The 10,953-nt window shown below is 42.5% G+C and overlaps 1 protein-coding gene across 1 annotated transcript in view; it reads right to left on the reverse strand.

Annotated features, from left to right (window-relative positions):
- Positions 1-7,747, reverse strand: part of CDON (cell adhesion associated, oncogene regulated) — a 107,717-nt gene extending 99,970 nt beyond the window's left edge. Inside the window, exon 1 of the mRNA XM_066606624.1 lies at positions 7,602-7,747. The gene's annotated coding sequence lies outside the window, so the exon portion shown is untranslated. The remainder of the gene's footprint in view (positions 1-7,601) is intronic.
- Positions 7,748-10,953: the final 3,206 nt, after the last annotated feature.

Here is a 10,953-nt window from a genome sequence, read left to right on the forward strand (position 1 = left end):
GTGCAAAACTGCTTGCCGCAGCACAACGTGTTTGCCATGGATGAGTTTTGCTTGCGTGTACGTCTGCGCATAGTACTGTTCCTTTTGCGCACGCAGGGCCAGGTCACACGCGTGCGACCCCCCCCCCCCCCCATCCGGATGTGTCCTTTTCCCTACGTTTTGCACAAAAGTCGGAAAAGTAGAGCAGGTGCTACTTTTTTAGCGCATGCAGAAGTCAATGGGTTCTATTCTCTGTGTTTTTCAAATATCCATCCAAACACGGTTGTGTGAAGAAGGCGGTAATGTGGGGTGTCTCGCGCATCGCACAGCACACGGATGGAGTGTCTGTGCGCTGTACGTAGCAAGTTTCGCCCAAGATTCTAAATACAGACTTCGGACTCTTTTGCACGGATGTATTTGTGCACGCAATACGCAGAGAATAGAACCCGGTTCGTTTAACCCTTTCCAATCCAATTTGTATCCTAGGGGGCTTACTCTTTCTCTGCCATTATACAATGGCGCTAGATGCTGGCTAAAGCCAGTACTGCATGAGGTGACATGTTGGATAGGCTCTGACAGCAGAGAGGCTGGCAATATGCAGTAAGAGAACCCCAACGGACGTTTTCCAACATCGGAGCTGTACAGCCTTAAATGGTAATGTCTTCAGACGTCAGACAGTGGATTGGAAGGGATTAAATTTCCGTATTTTGAACGCACATTTCAGCTTTGCAAATACAACGCTTAAGTCTTCTGCGCATTCGCAGAAGTTCTCGGTAGAAGTCAATGCGGCGTGTGCAAATATGCACTGGAAAAAGAACAGATCTGAATAGTGATGAGCGAGCATTGCCCTTAGCGAGTACCTGCCCGCTCGAGAGAAAAGGTTCGGGTGCCGGCGGCGGGCAGGGAGCTGCGGGGGAGAGCGGGGAGGAACGGAGGGGAGAACTCTCTCTCCTTCTCTCCCCCCCGCTCCCCCCTGCTGACTGCTGCAACTCACCGCTCCCCCGCATCGGCACACGAACCTTTTCTCTCGAGCGGGCAGGTACTCGCTAAGGGCAATGCTCGCTAATCTCTATAACTGAATCAATCCGTCATTTCAAGCGGTACATCTTGTTTGCGGCGAGCAAATGACTTTGAACGTCTAGCGAGAAAAAAAAAACCTCATTCATGCTCAACTATGCTCCATACTGGCGACCATAGTTGCGCATACGGCCGTCTAAAACCGCCCCGAAAGTACAATATCAATCCCAGTTTCCTGAACTATTATTGCACTCGCCCTTGTAAATACAGCCTTAGAGCTTACTTACACAACTGCATATCGGCCGCCGTTTTTACGGCCAGCCGATATACGCTGCCATCTGAGCTGTCTTCCCCTTTAACTCCCCCTCGCCGGCTCCCTGCCTCTCTCCTCCCCTCTGTCTGTTTGCCATGGGAGGGGCGGAGCTAAGCAGTCATTTTCTGTCTTCTGGAGGCTGGGGATTGAAAAATCCCCCCCCCCCAGAAAGCGCTGGTCTGATTGGCTGAGCACTCAGCCAATCACAGGCAGTGCTCAGCCATTGAATGACAGCAAAGCGCTGCCTGTGATTAATCACTGTGCTCAGCCAATCACAGGCAGCGCTTAGCCATTTATTGAATTATGAATGTGACAGCTGTGGCAGAAGTCCGTACTCCCTATGTTTTCAATGGGGCTGACGCTGCTGCCGCCGGCCCCGTTGACAACAACGAGCGAAATCGCAGATTTTTCTCTGCGCTGCGAGCTGAGTGAAAAATCGCCTATGAGTATGAAACCATTGATAATCATTGGTTTCATAATCATCATGAGTCCTAATGGGTGCAGCTAGACAAGTGATGCCCGACAAATTAAGTGCTTCTGTGTGCCGCTGCGTCCTATACGCATAGCCTTGAAGAAAGAGGACATGTCAAGAAATTCTTAAAGTAAACTATTTACTCTTTCTGTATTTAAGTCATGCAATTACAAATACACATTTTGAATGGTGTCATACATAAGAGCGATTATTATCCAGCATCGCATCGCACCATAATATAAGTCGTGGCATACCCTATCGTCAGGCATGCCATCACAGCGCCCATCGTTTCCAATGGGGTTGGTGGCAGCATTTCACCACGTGCCAGGTGCATGCAATGTGAGCTTTTTGCCATTGAAAACAGCCACGGTGGAGGATCGCTACTTCCCCGGAGTGATTCGTGGTGGTTTTGCTACAAAACCGCCTCGCATCTGCGGCAAAATTGCATGCGGGCGAATGTGATATCTGGCCATGTTTCACGGCCCAATATTATGCTGACCCGTGTGAACAAGCTAACATGGTGGCTTGGCTGACAGCCAGGCTCCTGCTCTAACTGCCAGGAACAGAGAAACCTCCGATCCGTGCTATTGGATGTGGCCGTTTAACCCCTTAAATGTCACATCCAATAGCAACTGCAGTATGTAAGTAGATAACAGGGAGAGGAGCTCTGTCACCCACCAGGACCCCACACTGCCATTGCAAGGCACCAATGGCTTCCCATGGCAGCCTAAAGCCTGACAAAAGCCTCCATGTTTGCCATATAACTCAACCTATTAGATTCCGCTTCCGGTAGAGTCTAATAGGCTGCTGTCATAGGCTTAATAGAATACACTACATACTAAGTACTGCAGTATACTATCCAAGTGAATGAACGATCACATCTTCAAGCCCTCTTCATGGACTAAAAAAAACATCAAAAACGTTCAATAAAGTTTAATTTAAAGAAAAAGAAATCCTTTTAGAAAAAAAAAATACACATTTTCCCCACAAAACCCATTTTAAATGGATAAAATACCCTAAAAATGCTTAAGAAAGCAACACATAATAGGTATTACTGCGTTCGTAAAGAGCCAAACAATGAAAATATTTTGGTATTTTTCACATACTGGGAAAGCCGTAAAAATACATTTTAAAAAGTAATGCCAGAATTCCTATTTTTGTTTTGTTTGCCTCCCAAAAAAAGCGCAATAAAAGGAACCCAAAAGCCACATGTACCTCAAAATAGTACCAATAAAAACGGCAACTCTGCCCGCAGAATATAAGTCCTCACAGAGCTCCGCCGCTGGAGATGTGACGATGCAATTGTTTTTGTTTTTTTTTTAAATGTGGTTTTATTGTGCAAAAGTAGTACAAACATAAAAAAAAAAATCTCTATACACTCGACTACCGCAGTATTCGTGCTGATGCAGATAAGAAATGATCAGGTTATTTCTAATGAAGGATGATCGCTGTGAAAACAAAACCCAAAACAATGGCAGAACTTCTGGAGTGTATTTCCATCCTTTCCAAAAAACAAGTAATAAAAGTTATACAACCCATGATATGAACCCCAGAATGGCACCATTAAAAAGCAAAACTTTTGTAAAAAAAATTACAAGCCTTCATACGGCCGCGTCAATGAGTTATGACTCTTACAATACGACAACGCAAATCGCCTGGGCCTTAAGGCATAAAGCAGGCTGGTCACTAAGGGGTTAAATGAGATTTCCCCTTGGTCTCCATACTTATAGTGTCCTAGCATTGCATATCAGCAATGTGGTGAAGCTTCCCTCACTATTTGCCCTTCCACAACATTAATTGGGACGCCTTGTATCTCTAGAGTCGATCTAGTGGCTATTTCATGCTATCGGTTGTAATTAATAGGAGTTCTACAAACCAAAGAAATCTAAACATCTAATTCATCCAAACTCCATAGAAAGCTGGAGTGAGGCGAGCGGAGCAGCCAGAGAGTCCTACTAACTGTTCAGCGCCTACAGTATTATGAGTGAAGGGTGTAGGAAAGGCTTCCAATACTCCAGAGCAAAGCATGCAATGTTAGTAGGAAAATCTCCAACCCCATCGATTGATATATAATGTATGGATGAAGCGGAATGCTTCCGTGCCAAATCATAAGCATGAATGCTATCACCATGTAACATTGTAACAGTAATGTGAAACTGCCATGTCCAGGGATAGCACGAATCCTGTACACTACAAATATACCGATGGATGGATATGAAATAGATAGCTAGATTAGATAGATATGAGACAGAAAAATAGATAAATATATATATACAGGAGAGATGGATGCATAGATAAATATATATAAGAGAGATGCATATATATATATATATATATATATATATATATATATATATATATATATATACGAGATATGGATAGATAGCTAGATAGAGAGATGAATATATATAAGAGAGATGCATGGATAGATAGATAGATAGATAGATAGATAGATAGATATAAGAGAGATGGGTGGAGATATATATATATATATATATATATATATATATATATATATATATATACATATATATATATATATATATATACATATATATATATATATATATATGTCATATCTATCTCCATATATTATGTCATACCTATATATCTATTTATATATCTATCTCCACCCATCTCTCTTATATGTATCTCTAATCCATCTATCTATCTACCTATGCATCCATCTTTCTTATATATATTTATCTATCTATGGATCCATATCTCATATATACACAAATATATATGCATCCATCTATTATATATATATATTAGAGATGAGCAAGGGGCAGCAGGGGCAGATCTCTCTCTCACCACCGCTCACCCCTGCTCGCTTGAGTAACTACCTTAACCGAGCATGTTTGATGTTTGCTCATCTCTATTATCTATCTATCTATGGATCCAAATCTCTTGAGAGAGCTAGCTATGTATGGATGGATGGATAGATAGATAGATAGATATAAGAAAGATGGATATAAGATAGATATTTATAGATTCAAAAATACAGTGACCCATAAGCAGAAATATAAGAATCTCTTAAATGTATCTTCTACTTTGGTTCTCCTAAACACACATTTCTTTATTTAACAAAAACTGCCAACCTGCTGCATTGATTCTACCATGTTTAGCCATGTTAAATATTCCCAATATAAAGACTATGTGTTGCTTCCATGGTACGTCCCATTCCTAGTCGCTGCTACATGTGTGTAAAATGGTCACTAGAGCCTTAGACTACCCCATGCACCATGTGTTTCAGTAGTCGGAGTAGTCGGAGATACTCCCATCCGATCTCAGGGCAAAGAACCTGCAAGGGATAGAGGACTGACACAGTGCAAACATCATCCGCGCCGGTTCATCAGGGAGCAGGGGCTCAGACTACGAAAGCACACTGTGCACAGGATAGTATGAGAATCTAGGGGCCATTATATACATGAAGTGAGGTCTGGGAATGGATCATAGTAGCAAAACTGAAAAGAGGGGCATCAAGTATGTCATCTATGAACTAGAGGAGTACTTTAATATTTCCAGGACGTGTGTGATGTAGAAGCCTTACACACCAACTCAGGGAAGATAGCCTCAAGATTATGTTATCAAATGACAAGTCAGTCCTGATCGTCCATCTACTGTATATGGAATCATCTTACTTTCAATGTAAGGGGACAGTGATGGGGGCAACATCTGCCCCACCATAAGTACATCTGTTTTTTTGTGGATAGGCAAATGCATTTTGTCCACTCTAGCCAGACTGCGTTAAAAAAAATATATAATTTAATGGATACGATATACAGATGATATATTTTTTTAGGTCAGACTCCGGGAGACGATAGGGGGGAAGAGCATGTCTGGTAACAAGATGTGGGTCAGGAAGGATATGGTTTCTCCTTAAGGAGAGCACCTAGTGAGGAGACTTATAAGGACATGCATGCTCCTCTTGGAAATGAATGCAAATTGGAAGGTGGAACAATGCCTTTACAACGCCACCTATTGGAAGGCAACATTCCTGCAACAAGATGGATACGGACAATGACAGAAATCATGTAATTACTTTAAGAAGCCAAAGAACTAAACTAAAGATGAAGTATTTTGGAGGCACAGTATTTATAGGGGATGACTTGTCCCCATGATGTACAATTGCTACTACTATTTTTGTTATTAGTTCTTTAATAATAGTAGCAATAATTGCCATTATTTATCTTATATTATTAGAATTGTTACGATTTCCACTAGTATGTTGTTGCACAAAGTCCACCTCTATCTGCTGTGACGATCTTATTACTGCATCGGTCAGATCAGGACACCTATTGCTATTTGGGGCAGAATGCATTATAGATGGCAGCACAGAGCCCCAGAATGCTCCATTCTACATATTAACCGGGTCACTAATGGTCAAGTCAAAAAGTTGTTAAAAGTTTTATACAGTTGTTTCTCAGTTTTATCTGTATCCGGGAAAGCTGAGTAAAACTAAAACTAAAATGACCAATATGACAGCTTTCATTGGGGTTATCATCCAACTTTCCCTGGCTCCTGAATGGAAAACGGTACCTCCCCTTGTTAGTTCAGAGACTGATCATTCATCAGGACTCCGGGTATATTAATAATTCCAAAAAAAGTAAAATAAAAAAAAATCATTCACCCCCACTGTAGGCACAATCGTTTTGCCCTTTATTTGCAGCGAACTGCATGTGTGTTTTCTCAGCGCCGCTGCGGCGCTCACATCTGGCGCTGCGAGCACGGGATCTTCCTGATATTATGTGAATTTACTTTAAAACTGTTAAAGGAAACAAATAAAGCAATTTTGTGGTTAACAGTTAGAGGCTCAAATCCAAACGATCTCCGTAAACATACATTCCGGCCTGCGAAACTTGGAAATCGTCTCTGCGCGAAGCCACAATTAACTCTTCCTGCACCAGAAAGCAGTCGCATGTCAATCAGAAAGACCCAACGATCAGATAGACGATCTCATAATTAACTGTATTGCGCCAATGATGTATAGGGATTATTATAGGTATCCATTAGGATATAGAGAGATACCATTACATGGTAGATAGAGCTGTCTGCGATCCTACGAAAAAACGTATAGAACGCCTCTTGATATCGCCATGAATTGTGCGAAACGGCAAACTCAGCTCTGCCGCAGTTGTGCATAAGTCACACAGCGGAGAGCGGAATGGGTCAGCTAGATATATTGCTTTACTCTCTTTTCATTCCTTTCAACCTGTCAAGTCATTGACTTGTCTGAATTAATTCGTACAGAGTAGTTACAATGTCTAACGTGAACTGATGTAGCAGAGCTGTATTTGTACTGGAGCAGAGATGAGTTTGGCAGAGCTAAAATGGATCGATTCAGCGGAGCTGAGTTAGTCATATGGCGCAAAGTGTCAGAGCAGTTTGTCAAAAGGAACTAAACTGAATTGTTACATACAGAATAGCAGAGCTGAGTTTGCCAGATGAAGAACAGCTGAATTAGTCCAATATTCATCAGATGTCGACTTTTTCATGTTACAGAGCGGATTTATTATCACACACAGCAGAGCTAGCCGGAATGAGCAGAACCGACTTGGTCATATGTAGCAGAGCTGGGTTTGCATAGCATTAATGTCACAATGATTTATTTTTTTGTTCGCCACAAAGCGCCTCCAACTCTGCTACATCTGTATAGTAGTGTATACATAATATATATATTTGTGTAGTAAATGATCACTGGAAAGTTTTGGCTAAGTGCGAAAAAGTTAGTTACTAACTTCCAGCAACTCTTGTGATACAGCAATGACACCAATGGCTAATCAGCTTAGCGGATGATAGTTAACGTGCGGCACTTACCTCTCCGCTGCCCTGAGATGTTTCGCAGCGCAGTCTTGTCCGACTAATGCTCCTTTCAGGCAGCAGATACTTCACTCATCTCTTGCTCCAGAGCTCAGCCCCTCCGCTGTGGCTTTCTGCCCAGTGACTCTTGCTTAGCAGCCAAGGAAACTTTCTCTGAAGGGGGAACGAGAGCCAGAAATCGCTTTGAAACGAAGACACAGAGAGGACGAGGGCGGAAGGGAAGGTTTTTGTCTTCGTTTGTTCTGCAAAAGAAAAATTGCAAAAAAAAACTATATATTTTTTTTTTATTTTGGAAATTGACAACACATGCCTGCTGTATGTAGCAGAGGCCTAGTAAACAGCCCATCCTCGGCCGGGAGCGTCGCCATGGCAACAAACATGCAGGAAATAGCCAAGATAACAGGAATAGTGACTAAAAAACATGTGTTTTGGATGGAAAGTCACCCCCCGACGTATATATTTTTTTGGCCGACACTGATTATTTCTCAATGTGAGCGTTTGGAGCTGCGATGTAAAATTTACTACAGGACGAAACAATAAATCAGATATCACAAAATAACTCCAGTCTGTTTCTACAGTTAAAAAGTATCACCCTCCCCACCAAATGTCTGGTAAGGATAAGCCTATATATATATATATATATTTTTTTTTTTGTTAACATAGTGTATATACACTATATATATATATATATATATATATATATTCTATATATATATATATATATATATATATATATATATATATATATATATATATGGTGTATATACACTATGTTAACCAAAATATTGGGATGCACGTAGGAGGTGTTGAAATTCAATTTTATTCACATTTCCCAATCTGGTGTTGGGCCATCTTTGGTCCACCAAATGCCATAGATGTGTGGATGGATTTGCCTCCATTCCTCGAGGAGAGCTTTAGATAGTGATGATGCGTGTGCACGGATACGGCATTCTAGTTTGTCCCAAAGACGCTCAATGAGATTGAGATCCAGACTTTGGGCTGGCCACTGAAGTTTGTGGACACTCAGCTCCTCAAACCAAGCCTCCACACTGCGTGCCGTCTGACATGGCGCTCGGTCATGTTGGCTGAGATACGGAGCTGTACCAGAGTATTGCCACTGGGTATGTGATGCCACATTGGCCAGAATGTCTCTGTACCCATTGGTGTTGAGGGTGGACTTCACTATAACCAATGGCCCTAGTCCTTCCCAGCAGAAGAATCCCCACACTATAACAGGACCTCCTCCAAACTTTACTGTTGGGACAATGTGGTAGCGTAGAAACCGCTCTCCAGGCAGCCACCACACCCAAGTGCACCCATCCATTTGGAATGTGGTATACCGTGATTCAGCTGTCCATAACACTTGCTTACACTCACTTACAGTCGGACGCTCCATCACAGGCGCCTCTATACATTCACCGCTGTCATGTTGGACGTGTGCAACCGCTCGTCTATGGTAACCTTTCACATGCAGTTCTCTATGGAAGGTTCTAGTGCTAATGGATGTTCCAATGACCTGTGAGATCTTCTGAGCGTGTGTTTTGGCAGATGATGTGCATGATGCCTTTACAGCCAGTAGAAGGCTTTGTTGTCCATGTTCTGTCAGCTTACAAGGTCTCCATGAAAATGGCTGCTCTGTACACATCAGATGGCTTCCATTGCAGAATAACATTGCCAACAGGGGACTTTAGAAGGTCCAAAAGAGCTGTGATCTTCCGTACTGAATGGTTGTTCAGATGACATCCCACCACCAGACCCCGTTGGACGTCTGTCAACTGTACAGCTCGGGGCATCTGATGGTTTCTGTGCTGGGATATACCTGTGTGATACTCCTCTTTGCACAGGATTGGGGGGGGGGGCAATACTTTTTCAGCATAGTGTGCATCATTTCAAAATCCTATTACACAATCGATAAAACGGGGCCGTGTTGTGGCAGGAAAAGCCGTATCAAAAACTACATACGAAAAACTGGATGTGATTTTGTTCCGTCCGCTGGTTCTGGGATTCAAACGCATCAAAATCAGGCAAAAACACACCAGCTTTTGCATTACAGTTTTTAGCGTTTCCAAAATGCCCCGTGTGTAGGAACCCTAAAGATACCTTCACGCAGGATGGAATGTTCCTCAGGACGCTGCGGAATCTTCATCATCAAAATCTGCACCAAAAACCTAAGGGTGGTTTCATACGGACGCGCGTGTTTGTGCATGTATGTGCATGCGCAATATACAGACAATGGATCCCATTGATTTCAGTTTTGCTTCATTCTCACTTTTCGTATTTGCACATGCGGAAAAAAAACACAGCAAGCTGTATTTTAATTTCGCATTCGCGCATCGGATACCCGCGTAATTGTGCAATTTCACGAGGAAAAAAACATTTCTGGAACTTGTTGGGCTACTTAGCCTTTTAAATCACAGAAAGGGTGTGTCCCACGCCTATGTGAAAGGTCCCGACAGCAGATAAAGTACAGAAGTAAAAAGCGCAACAACGCATGCGAAAGCACAATGTTCACTGCGCTATTGCACTCGAATTTGAAAAGAAAAGCAAAAAAATCGGTAGGGTATGTTTTCTCGTGCGTAATGTTAACGTGCGAGAATCCCAATAGTGAAAACAAAACCATTGAAATCAATGGTTTCGTTTTGTCCTGTTTTGTGGGAGCTGCGGACTTTGTCACAGATTTTGGTGCGGATTTGCTGCAAGTTTCAACCTTCACATTACAAAACCCGCATGTTCTAGTTATAAAGGGCAGAAAGCCAATTTTGTCAATTTTTGAATGGGCCTGGCAGCATAGAAAAGTACAGTAGAAGGCACGGATACGTGAACGATAGCCAATGAGAGCGTTTCCTTCATAGCGCGATTACGTCACATTTTCTCGAGTGTACCTAGGCATACTCTCATCCAGGGGCATAATTATAGGGGATGCAGTTGCAGCCGGGCCCAGGAGCCTTAGGGGGCCCATAAGGCCTCTCTACTCCATATAGGTAGCCCAGTACTATGACTAAAGCATTATAGTTGGGGGCCCTGTTCCAGATTTTGCATGGGGGCCCAGAAGCTTCAAGTTACGCCTCTGGCCTCATTGGCAGTATTTGACGTACTACGGTTTTAGAATCGGCAGCATAATACAAATACGCTGTGGCTATTCCGTACAAGTTTGAAAAAAAAAAAGTCCTATCATTTCTCGGCGAACTACTAACGTATGAGAATCCCGCTAGTGGAAACTAATCCATTGAAATCGGTGGTTTGTAAATTTTTTCCATAGGTCCCAAGACTCCCTATACTTTCCCATAGAGTTATCTCACATCCATGGGGAAATTGTACGTTGGTGAGCGTGCTATCGGGCCGAGTTTCA

The sequence above is a fragment of the Eleutherodactylus coqui genome, chromosome 6 (assembly GCF_035609145.1).
Source record: "Eleutherodactylus coqui strain aEleCoq1 chromosome 6, aEleCoq1.hap1, whole genome shotgun sequence".
In the NCBI taxonomy this organism is placed as follows: domain Eukaryota; kingdom Metazoa; phylum Chordata; class Amphibia; order Anura; family Eleutherodactylidae; genus Eleutherodactylus; species Eleutherodactylus coqui.